Raw genomic sequence first — 13,316 nt, forward strand, 5'->3', positions numbered from 1 at the left:
GTTATTCTTTGGTCCCCTTCCTTGTTCACAATTCTTCCTGCTTCAAGTTGAATCAATGAGTCACATCCACCTCATCCATGCACCAGGATTTCTCAGATGAGCAGCTGATGAGCTACCCTACTGCCCAGACATCTCATTACCTTCTGTCCTCTGCTGCCCTGCTGTGACCTCACACTGAGCTCAGTTCAACTCCCTGCAGGGTTGTATGGGCAATCAGTGTCCTTGAACCCCCAGCTCTATAATTCATGATCTTGGAGTGGCCAAATGGCTCGGTTAAACTTTTTTTTATTCCTGCTTATGTGACAAAGCTTCTGCACTCAATAGGGAAAACTAGGCTTATGGTGCATGTACAATATTCCCTAAGAATAAAAACCGTATTATACATGCTCTCTATATTTCTTCCTTCACTTGTTATGTTTAATAACTGACAAATTATAACCATGTTTTCACTAATTTGAAATAGATATTCTGGAACTTTGAAAGATCATTCTCAAAAATAGGTCAATTCCTCTAGCAGTTAATAGATTTATGGCTTCACAACTTGATCTTAAAAGTGACCATGAAAAAAAACAAAACAAAAAGTGACTACGGGGCTTCCCTGGTGGCGCAGTGGTTGAGAGTCTGCCTGCCAATGCAGGGGACACGGGTTTGTGCCCCGGTCCGGGAGGATCCCACATGCCGCGGAGCAGCTGGGCCTGTGAGCCATGGCCACTGAGCCTGCGTGTCCGGAGCCTGTGCTCCGCAACGGGAGAGGCCACATCAGTGAGAGGCCTGCGTACCGCAAAAAAAAAAAGTGACCATGAAGCAGGAGTATCTTCTTTGTAGAAAAACATGTAGGACATCCAGAGAACAACACACATTGGAAATAAAGGTCAATAAACTTTTTGGCATTATTTTGTCTTATAGCAGTTCAGTTTCAACTTATATGGACTACAATTCCAAGCTTTTGATTATTTAATGGTGATGACCCAGTTTATAAATTACATCCATCTTCTCCTATTCCTGTTTTTATTCTGTTCATCATCTCATTACTTTGTTACTCAATATCATTATAAACTTCAGTAAACAGAAGGCAAAAAAAATAAAGGCAGAAAAAACACAAGCTAATCTACTGTACCATTTAAGCATCTCTCCAATAAGATTATTTGGAGGGAAACCTGAAAGGATTGACCAAAATAAAATCTCTATAGTTCGAAGACTCATGCAATTACCCTTCTCCCAGTGCTAAAAGCAATGAGGGAGTTGATTTTATATCCCAACTTTAACAAGATAACCATGAAATCCAACTGTCAAATACTGTGACTGAATTTTTATAAGAGTTTCCAGCTAACGTGGTTTATATAAACAAGTACACGGAGAGTATTCAGGATCTGACTGGATGTCTGAAAACTCATAGTCTACATCCCATCCCCATGTGAATTCTTACATGTTATAATATGTCTCAAAGGACAGTTGAAAATTTAATTAACTAAAAAATAATTTTTTAACTTTAAAAATTAAAGTAAATTTTAAAAAGACAGTTAAGTCTCCTCTCAGCAAGTTTTAACATTGCCAGCTTAGTTTTCTTAATGTTTCTCCCTGTTCCTTCATTTCCTTCTCGCTCACCCGCTATCACTGACCCAGATCTCCTCCACCAGATTTGTACATGGCAGAGAATGGGGAAACACACGGAGAACAACAAAGGGTGAGGACGGATGAAAAGAGCCAACAGTAACTTTTACCGGGGCCAGGGTTTAGAGATTAAGCCGCAGGCTAAACACAAAGCAGCCAGCTTATTTATTTTGCAGTTAGTGGAATTTTTTTTCTTCAATGTCAAGTGGCAGGAGCCAAACTTTAGAAAGTCACAGCTTTCCCAAGACTTAAAAGAAAGAAAGCCTTGATCACGCACATTTTCTTGGAATGCTTGTAGGTTAGAACTGATGATCTTCCCCTGGATGGATTTACAGGCCAAAATGCAATCAAGCTTAGGAGCGCCTGGCTCCAGTCACAGCTGCAAACGAGGTAAATACAGATCTCCAAATTACATCTTCAACCTGCCAATATATTCTCTGCTACCCACCTCCTCCACTGCCTGAACTTTGAGATTCAAATGACTACTCCACATCCTTTGAGGTACTGTAATCTAAGATTTTCTAAATCTCTAAAGCACAAGGAAAGGTACACAGGGGTCAAAATATGTAACGTGTTACATGCCATTCCAAAAAATATGACTTTCCCATTAGAGGGAGCTATGACAGGTTTTTAAGCAGGATAATGATAACACCAGATTTAGTTTAGAAAGATAGTTCTGCAGATGGCAAATTCTTGCAAAATAGCATATAAATTTAATACAATCAACATAAAAATCTCAACAAATGTTTTTTGAAGAGTGATGCAATGGTGCTAAATTTTATTTGAAAAATAAAATGTGGGGAAAAAACTCTGTCACACAAAAAAGTAAATACATAAATATGGAGCAAAGCAGAGGACTTGGCTTATCAAATATTAAAATCCATTAGAAAGCTACTAGATTCAAAACAACAGGGCATTTTTGCTAGAATTTGTAGTCAGACTGATGGACGAGAATAAAAGGCCAGAAATAGACTCAAAGTTAAATAAAAATTTAGTGTATAACAGTGTTGTCACCTCAAATCATTGGAGAAAGGTTGGATTAAACTATAAATAATATTGAGAAAGCTGGCCAACCATTTTAGGAAAAATAAAGTTCAAAACATTGTCTCACATCTCATGCCAAAAAATTTCCAATTAGGAACAACCATACAGGGCTTCCCTGGTGGCACAGTGGTTAAGAATCCGCCTACCAATGCAGGGGACACGGGTTCGAGCCCTGGTCCGGGAAGATCCCACATGCCGTAGAGCAACTAAGCCTGTGCACCACAACTACTGAGCCTGCGCTCTAGAGCCCACGAGCCACAACTACTGAGCCTGCGCTCTAGAGCCCACGTGCCACAACTACTGAAGCCCGCGCACCTAGAGCCCATGCTCTGCAACAAGAGAAGCCACCGCAATGAGAAGCCTGCGCACCACAACGAAGAGTAGCCGCCGCTTGCCGCAACTAGTGAAAGCCTGCACACAGCAACAAAGACCCAACGCAGCCAAAACTAAAATTAATTAATTAATTATTTTAAAAAAAATTTTAAAACCCCAACTATATAGGGAGTTCCCTGGTAGTCTACTGGTTAGGATTCCAGGCTTTCACTGCCATGGCCCTGGTTCAGTCCCTGGCCAGGGAACTGAGATCCCCTAAGCTGTGCAGCATGGCCAAAAAAAAAAAAACCAAACAAACAAACAAACAAAAAAACTATATATCATCTATATATCATGAAACCACAACAACATTAAAAGAAATTTTATGTGATCAAGAGTTCTATATTGGGGCTTCCCTGCTGGCACAGTGGTTGAGAGTCTGCCTGCCGATGCAGGGGACACGGGTTCGTGCCCCGGTCCAGGAAGATCCCACATGCTGTGGAGTGGCTGGGCCTGTGAGCTGTGGCCGCTGAGCCTGCGCGTCCAGAGCCTGTGCTCTGCAATGGGAGAGGCCACAACAGTGAGAGGCCCGCATACCGCAAAGAAAAAAAAAAAAAGTTCTATATCAAGTAAATCTTCTGAAGAAAGTAAGACAGAAAGAGGTACAAGTAGAAAAAATATAGAAAGATGTTCCAGATCATTCGTGAAAGCAAAATAATTTGAATGGCTTTCAAAAGGAAATTATTTAAGTACATTATAGTACATCTATATCACAGAATAATACAAAGCCACCAAAAATGATGTAGCTGTGTATTTATTCATTTAGAAAAATGCTCACAATCTATTAAATAAAAAGGCAAATCACCAAACAGAATTATATTATAATCTAATTTGTATATATGTGTGTATAATCATAGAAGAAAGTCTAGAAGGATGCACACTGGGTTTTCATTTGGTAATAGGATTTGGCAATTTAACAAGAAACTATTACTTTTGTATTGGAGATAAAATATAAAAGTCTTTGCATTTGAAAAAAAAATAAGATTAGGTTGGCAGGAGTTTGAAATGGGACTGGAGTAAAGAAAGCTAATGATAATCTAGGAGGTTGCTGCAAAAGTCCTGGTGACAGCAGATGAGAACCTGAAGAGACGAGGATAATAAAGCTGAATCTGAAAAATATTTGGGTGGTAGAAGATGTCAGGACTTGGTGGTCAGCTGGGTTTTTGTTACTGGGCTGTCATTTAGGATGCCTGTAACTTAGTAAATGGATCATTAATAAAGAAGGAGGATACCACTGCATGGTAGGGTAGGTGGGCAAACCAACAGTTCTACCTTTAGATATACATTGCAGGACAGTATGGAAGTGCTGTCCAGCAGGCAACTGGAAATAAGAAGCTGGAGACTGAGACATGGAGTTTATTAGTATGAGGGCACTGGTAGAAACCATAATCTGGTTTGTAAAAGCACCTGTAATTCTCCAGGGAAAATGACCATTGGGTCCACACTGCTTCGAGAGCTCTTATCCTAGACTACATTTTCCAAATTATGTGGGATTTTATTTCCTGAAGTCCTAGTCATCCAGCTCATTAGGATTCCAACACTATCACAGTCTGGGTTAAGTAACCGCCCATCTCTGCTCTTTAAATCTTTCATTGGCTCCCCAGTTCATTTAGAACAAAATCCAAACTCTTGACCAGGATCTACCAGCCCTACATGATCCAGACTGCTGCTATTCCCATTACTCACTATAATCTTGCCATTCTGGTCTTCTTTGTGATCCTTGAACACACCGAGGTCTTTCCCATTTCAGAGCTTTGCACATGCTCTTCCCTTTGCCAGGAAGGTTCTTCTTTGCCTTGTCTCGTGACTGGCTCCTTATCTTTCAGACCTCAGCTCAAATGTCACTCCCTCCAAGGGTTATTCCCCGACCTCCATTTCTAAAGAACCACTCTCCCTTATACGCACTGGCATGCCACTCTACCACATCACTGCATCATATTTCCTTTATAGAACTTACCTCTACTCAACATTATTTTGTTACTTGTTTATTGTCAATCTTTCCTTCTAGAATGTAAGCTCCATAAGACAGGTCTTGTCAATCCAGCACCTATAGTAGAGCCCAACACACAACCACATAGCAGGCTTTCAAACCTGTGGAGTAGTTGTAGAATGAATGAAGGATTGAGGCATTTCCAGTAAGTAGCTCTACATTTGCAGTCAGAAGGCAACACAACCTTGGCTAAGTCAACCTCCATTTCCATATCTCTAAAATGTGGCCAAAAATGTTTACTCTGCTTATGCATTAGGATTATCATGAGACTTTGATTCTTCATTCATTCATCATTAAATATTTCCCAAGTACTTTCTATGTGCTATGTACTGTGCTCATTGCTGTGTTCACAGCTATGAATAAGAAGTTGAGTCTAGTGGCTGAGACAGTTACGTTTAGAGGCAATTATGAATGGTACGGCTATTATAAAAAAGACCAAGCACAGGGTGCCATAAGAGCACATAGGAGAGGCACCAAATTCATCCTCAGGGAATCAAGGAAGGGTGAGAATCAGTGGAAATCAACTTGGCAAGGAGAAGGCGGGTAGATGGGTAGTCAGAGAAAGAGAAAATAGTCGAGACAGAGGAAACAACATGTGCAAAGGCCCAGAGGCAAACAAGGACAGGGCATATTGATGAACTGCATGTCACTCAGGATGGCTGAGACTAGAAAGAAGGAGTGGTGGCAAAATTCAAGGCTAGAGCTCTAAAGAGAGTCCAGGTCACGATGGGCCTATGCACCAGCGTGGACAGTTTGGAGAACTTTGGCAGGACCAAAACAAATGAGGCAGTGGTAAAGAGGGGAGGGTGATTAGAGCATGCCAGAGATGAGTCTGGAAACAGGGAGAAGCCCAATCAGAGAGAATTTAGGATGCCATGTTTAGGAGTTAGACTCTATGCTACAGGTGATGGGGAACTACTAAAGAGCTTTAAGTGGGGCAATGGCCACTCCAGCATGGAGAAAAATTGGAGCAAGACAAAATAAGGGACTCAGAGTTGTTCATTAAACAAAGTGAGAAGTAATGGGTGGCTTGAATTAAGAGTGATGAGGGTGATGAATCAAAGAGATACTTAGGAAAGAGATCTGATGTGACTGTCAAACCATGTTTGGAGGGGGGCGGGGATCAGCACGTTGAGGAATTCCACTGGTAAGTCTTTATTAACAGCAGTCTTCCTAACTCAGTGAAAAGAGAATTAATGGATAGAATTTCCTTAATATTAAGATCTTGTATACATTTTTCCTAAATTTTGGATTCTGTTCCTGATTATTTATAACTACCTGGCTCAAAAGAATTCTATGCTTAGTGATTGTTTGAGATGGGGGTCAAACCAACAGAAAGCAGACTCTAAGACAGTTTAGTATGCAGGATGTTTATTAAGGAGTGTCCTTGGGATCAACACCCATGGAAGGGAAGGGGACACAGGACTGGATGAGGCAGAAATCAAGCACAGTATGGGCCCCATGACAACCCTGGACAATCTCACAAGGAACTCTGGAGCTAAACTGGCCTCCAGAGTTGTCCCATGCTGGACCGAAATGGCCAGTCCTTAATGCTCATCTCAATCAGTCACTGGATATAGGCCACCCCGAGAAGGGCATAACTTTAAGGAAGGCAGTTTTCTGCAGGTGAGGTAATCCCTGAAGGGGCTAGTAACTAAGGCTGTCCACAGACCACAACCCCAGCAGCTGAGTCAATAGGTTCTTTATTGAAGGGAGATCTGGGCAGGGGCACCTGCATATCACAAGGTGGTAAGTCTGTTATTTCAATATATCAAGGCCTTCGGGGGACACCCTAACAGCTCAGAAATATGCCACCCTGAGCAAGTGTGAGAACTTCTTCCCTTCCTACATTCTTTTAACACGCATTTATTGAGTATATTTTTTGTGTCAGGCACAGTGTTAGGCATTGGGTCAACGATGAACAACACAGGAACAGCCTTCATGGAAATGATAATGTAATGAGGGAAACAGTTTTTTAGTAAGAAAAATATTGTACAATTAAACACAGTACTTTCCCAAAGAGGATGAAAATGAAAGGAAATGGAAAACGTGGGTAAATGGAAGGAGTCTCATTACACAGAGGGCCCAGGGAAAGCCCCTCTACAGGCCACTTACATTCCTTGGCTTGTGGCCCTTTCATCTTCAAAGCCTCCAATGTGGCATTTTCTCTTTTCTCTGACCTCTGCTTCTGTCCCTTGTCTTCTCACTCAGACTCTATTTCTGTCCCATTCATGTTAAGGGCCCTGTAATTACCTCAGGCCCACACAGATAATCCAAGATAATCTCCCCATTGCAAAATCCTTAACCTAATTACACCTGCAAAGTCCTTTTGCTATGCAGTGTAACATATTCACAGGTTTTGGGGATTAGAGTGTGGACAGCCTTGGGGGGCCATCACTCAGGCTACCATACTCAACTTCCTCATCTTTAAAATGGGTATAATAATAGGACCACCTCATACATTTGTTGAGAAAATGAAATCAAATGCTAAGAGCGCTGCCTGGCGCAAAGAAAACCCTCAATAAATGTGAGCAGCTATTTGGGTCACGTGGATCTCTTTATCTATGCTATCCTCTCCATCGCTAGTGTTTCTGCCTTAGTTCAGTCCCTCCTCATTTTAACTTTCCATAATCATCTGCTGTCTTCAGTTTTGCCTCCTTATACACACATTCCTAGACCCCCACCTCCCCACCCTCCATACCACCACCAGAGGGGAACCACAGTGATCACATTTCATTGATTCATTCACTCAGTGAAGACGTATGGGTGTCCATTTTGAACCATTCACTGGCCATGACTGTCTCCACGGCCAATCCCTGTGTCAGCTGGACATCTTGGGCCAGGTATTGAGTCTTGTTTATCTATTTACCCCAGCATTTTACAGTGCTGAGCTACAGTAGGTGCTCCATAAGGCCTTTTGAATGAGTTAATGAATAGATGGATCTAGTTAAAGCACTCTGTAGGTATATGATTCTATAAGGGTAGGAGCCCTATTAAATTCTCATCACAGGAACACATTTGAATTATTTTTAAAGCAGCTGAGGTGCTGTAAAAATTTACGGTGGAGCTCAGTGCATCCTGGAGAAGCATATCTGTGCCTGCACACCTCCAGAGGCCTCCTTAGCCAGAACTGCACAGGGACAGTGGGGCGGAGAGGGCATCTGGGTAAACTGTCAAACAGGTAGGCTTTAGAGCAGATGCTTCTTTGGAGATTTTAGAAAGGAGAATCAAGTGACCCTGTGATATGGCTACTATTTTGGTTAAGATATATTTTCTCTCTTTCAGTGTAATCTCATTTCCTCTCCACCACCAAAAAAAAAAAAACCCACATAAGATACTGAGAAGGGCCTTTCTCTATGCTTCCCATTCAAGAGTGCCTGCCAAACCAATTAATACCTTCTGAATGTTATCTCCCTGCTATGTTAATGTTATGTTAATAAATGCAATTAAGATAACATTCAGGAGGTGTTAATTGGTTTGGCAGATGTACATGAATAAGAAGCACATATTTTGCTTTCCCTATTTATGGAGGCAGGAAGTGACACAAAGTTGGACAAAAGGAAACTTAATTTGCCTCGTCTCTTTTGATACCCCTTAGGCCTTTTCTGTTAAGTAATACATGGGATTCTTAAAAATGCAAATTTAGATGGTATTACAAAGATGAAGCGATCGTCAAATGTTGCAAAAACACTGAAATTGTCTTTGGCCACAGGAATTAACTACATGGTGTTTACTCTCTTTAAAACACTATATATGCCATATATGCTATACATACACACACACACACACACACACACACACACACACACACATACATACATACACACACTCTCTCAAAAGTGTCTATAGCATATATGCAAATAAGCTCTCATGTTAATCTATAAAGCAGACTGTTTCACAGGTCTAATACCTAGACTATTCTTGATGTAATTAGTTATTTAATATATTCCAGTGACTTAATGTTCTTTTATTCTAACTTACAACAAGATGGCAGCTTTTACTTTTTATGCTTAGAAATCACATATATATACACATATATATATGCTAATGTACCTTACTTAGCAAAACAGAGGTTTTCTCTGAAATTTATTTGTATAAATGTGTGTAGTCTTGAAGCAAAGAGATGTTACATTGTATTACCATCAAGGTCACTGTGTTCATTTCTGGAACCTGGCATTTGCCAGCACATCACATGGCCTTTGGCAGACTTAGTCTTCCCAGGACCTTATTAGGACACACCTATGATAAGAGCCCGAGCCCCTCTAAGAGCTGAGATCTGAGAGCATGTCAGAGCACAGACCCATTAGGGTCCCTTCCAGTCCTGGAGGGCAAATTATCAGAGTCTACTTTGTGAACAAAATGGTCAGAACTAAACTAAAACATTAGTCTTCAGCCTGGACTTCAAAACAAATTGGAAGTACATTACCTCAATTCTAAGACACCATCTTCTGCAAAATGCACCAGCTCTTTAGTAAGGGTTTTCCAGAGGGGAAAACAGGAGAAGAGGAAAGAGAATGAAGAAAAGGAGAAAGACCCCATTAAATTTTATATTTACTGCAAGATCGAAGTCCAGTTCCAGAAATGCTAAAATGTGCCTCTCAAATTAAAGAATAGCAGGCATCCCCTAGAAATACAGGTAACAGTAGGTAGCTAGAACATAGCCACTGCTTTGTTTCCAGTGGATGGTTTGGAGCCAATATCTGTTGTATAGTTCCAGAAAGCTTACCAATCCTTTAGAAATACATGCATGTTTCTTTGCTAAATGCCCATCTGCAGCCCTTAATTGTCCCTTCATCACTTTTCGCAATGTAATTTCCTTGGACCTTACATATAAAATAATGGGACTGTTCCTAGCTTTCAATCTGTGAGTATGGTAATTTCTTAAGTGACAAAGGGTCACTACTGCTCTCCAGTGACAACAGCTGAAGATTGTTATGAAATATTCTTCTAACCTGTGTGCCTGTGTGCATAAATATGTGATAGAATCATTGTGGTTCAAATTCTTTAGGCTTTAGAATCTTGGCTCCCCTCCAGCCTAAGGAGGTGGAGGAACACTCCTGACCTCAGTGACACTGACTCAGTGTTTTGGGACAGTCCCGACCGTGGCTCTAGGCTTTGGTTGACTCTGGCATGGCAGTGAAGTCTTGACACAGATTTGACTGACAAGCCATTTCTAGATGATTCCGTGTACCTTTGAGGGGAGGGTTGCTCACAGTGGGCACCTCTAAGCACACTGCCCCAAGAGCTCAGAAGGCTGCTCAAAGATGGGATCAGGCAATAAAATCTCATTCTCAAAGCAGTGTCCTCTGACCCAGGGTTGGCAAGCATTTTCAGTTAAAAAAAAATAAAAGCAAGTTATACTCACTTTAAATTATTCCTGGGTAAAATTATTGCATTTATATTACGTGGCAGAGATTGCAAATAGATTATATCTGAGTATAATAGGCTGAACTGTGTCCTTCCAAAATTCATATGTTGAAGCTTAACCCCCAGTACCTCAGAATGTGACTTTATTTGGAGATAGGGTCTTTAAAGAGATAATTAAGCTAAAGTGAGGCCAATAGGGTAGACCCTAATCCAATCTGACTGGTGTCCTTATACGAAGAAGAAATTTGAACACACAAAAGAAGCACCAGGGATGTACATGCACAGATGAAAGGCCACATGAGGACACAGCAAGAAGGTGGCTATATGCAAGCCAAAGCAAGAGGTCTCAGAAGAAACCAGACCTGCCCACGCCTTCATCTTGGACTTGCACTCTCCAGAACTGTGAGAAATAAACTTCTGTTGCTTAAGTCATGAAGTCAGTGGTATTTTGTTATGGCAGCTCTAGGAAACTATCACACTGAGTGATTGCTCTTGGCTGCCTTAAGCACAATGTTAGAAAGGATTCTGGAGTGGCAAACACGGGCATGGGAAGAGGAGTAGTCGAACACGTGCCGATTTAGCCATCCTTACTCCATGGGGTGGAATTGAGAAGCTTGACTACCTGTAAAATGTTTATTGTCATTCATGACACACGGTAACCAATGAATAATTTTAGCTGTAAATATTATTATTTTAAGTTTAAACATTTCTTCAATGAATAGGTCATTCAATGAATAGCGTGTAAATCTTCAACGCACAGGATATTTGGCCAGTGAGAATAATATCACACGCGCACACACCCAGTTTCCTCAGGGTGCTGTAGTCAACCATTCTACCCCTAAGCATGGAAAACCACTGCTTTTTCTCCTCCCTCCCTGTAGCTTCAGCTTATCCAGAATGACATATAAATGGAGTTGCATCATATGTAACTTTGTGAATTTGGTTTCTTTCATTTAGCAGAATGACTTTGAGATTCATCCAAGTTGTTGCACGTAACAAATAGTTCATTCTTTTTATGCTGAGTAGTATTCCGTTGCATGGACATACCACGGTTTGATTATCCATTCACTCATTAAAGGACATTTGGGTTGTTTCAGATTTGAGCAATTTTGAATAAAGCTGCTACAGGTTTTTGTGTGAATTTACGTCTTCAGTTCTCTAGGGTAGATACCCAGAAGTGGGATAGATGGATCATATGGTAAGTGTATGTTTAATTTTATAAAAAACTGCCAAGCTGTTTTTCAGAGTGGCTGTACCATTTTGCATTCTCATAGCAACGTATGAGAGTCTCAGTTGCTCCACAACTTCATCAAGACCTTGTATTGTCAGTTGTTTGTTTTTAATTTTAGTAATTCTAATAGGTATGTAGTTTATCTCATGATTTTAATTTGTCTTTCCCTAATGACTACTGCCTAATGATGCTGAGAATCTTTCCATGTACTTATTTGCCATCAATATGTCTTCTTAGACGAAGTAACTGTTGAAATTTTTTGCTTTTTTGAAAACTGGTTTGTTGTTTTCTTATTGTTGACTTCGGAAAGTTCTTTATATATTCTAAGTACAAGGCCTTTGTCAAACATATGATTTGCAAATATTTTCCCCCAACCTGTGACTTGTCTTTTCATTCTCTTAACAGTAACTTTGACAATGTATAAGTCTTTAACTGTGATAAGTTTAATTTATCAATTTTTCTCATATAAATCTTGCTTTTATTATATCTAAGAATTCTCTACCTAACTCAGGCCCACAAAGATTTTTTCCCAGGTTTTCTTTAAAAGTCTTATAGCTTTATGTTTTGCATTTAGTTCTGTTACCCATTTTGAGTTAAGTGTGTACAAAATGTGAAGTACAGGTCAAGGTTCATTTTTTTTGCACATGGATGTTCAGTTGTTCAGCACCATTTTTTTTTCAGTCTCTAAATATTTTTTTTATTGGAATATAGTTGCTTTACAATGTTGTGTTAGTTTCTGCCGTACAGCAAAGTGAATCAGCTATACGTATACATATATCCCCTACATTTTGGATTTCCTTCCCATTTAGGTCACCACAGAGCACTTAGTAGAGTGCCCTGTGCTATACAGTAGGTTCTCATTAGTTATCTATTTTATACATAGTATCAATAGTGTATATATGTCAATCTCAATCTCCCAATTCATCCCACCCCACCTTTCCCCCCTTGGTGTCCACACATTTGTTCTCTATGTCTGTGTCTCTATTTCTGCTTTGCAAATAGGTCCATCTATAACATTTTTCTAGATTCCACATATATGCATTAATATACGATATTTGTTTTTTTCTTTCTGACTTACTTCACTCTGTATGACAGTCTCTAGGTCCATCCATGTCTCTGCAAATGGCACGATTTCGTTCCTTCTTAAGGCTGAGTAATATTCCATTGTATATATGTACCACATCTTCTTTATCCATTCCTCTGTTGAGGGACATTTCATTGCTTCTGTGTGCTGGCTATTGTAAATAGTGCTGCAATGAACACTGGGGTGTTCAGCACCATTTTTTTTGAGGTACGTGGGCTTCTCACTGTTGCGGCCTCTCGTGTTGCGGAGCACAGGCTCCAGACGCGCAGGCTCAGTGGCCATGGCTCACGGGCCCAGCCGCTCTGCAGCACGTGGGATCTTCTCGGACCGGGGCACGAACCCGCGTCCCCTGCAACGGCAGGCGGACTTTCAACCACTGCGCCACCAGGGAAGCCCTTCAGCACCATTTTTTGAAGAGACTATCCTTTCTCCATGGAATTGCCTTTGTATCTTTTTCAAAACTCAACTGACCACAATTCTGTGAGTTCATTTCTCAAGTCTCTATTCCATTCCATTGATCTGTATGTCTATACTTTTATCAATATCTCATTGTCATAATAACTGTAGCTTTACAGTAAGTATTGATATCAAGTAGTATGAGTCTCCCAACTTTGTTC

General features: G+C 40.5%; 1 long non-coding RNA gene across 1 annotated transcript in view; it reads right to left on the reverse strand.

The window, feature by feature from the left end:
* Window positions 1-13,316, reverse strand: part of LOC309823820 — a 105,355-nt gene that overhangs the window by 13,800 nt on the left and 78,239 nt on the right. The gene's annotated exons all lie outside the window — the stretch shown is intronic.

This window comes from Grampus griseus (assembly GCF_964374135.1).
Source record: "Grampus griseus genome assembly, chromosome: 6".
Taxonomy (NCBI): domain Eukaryota; kingdom Metazoa; phylum Chordata; class Mammalia; order Artiodactyla; family Delphinidae; genus Grampus; species Grampus griseus.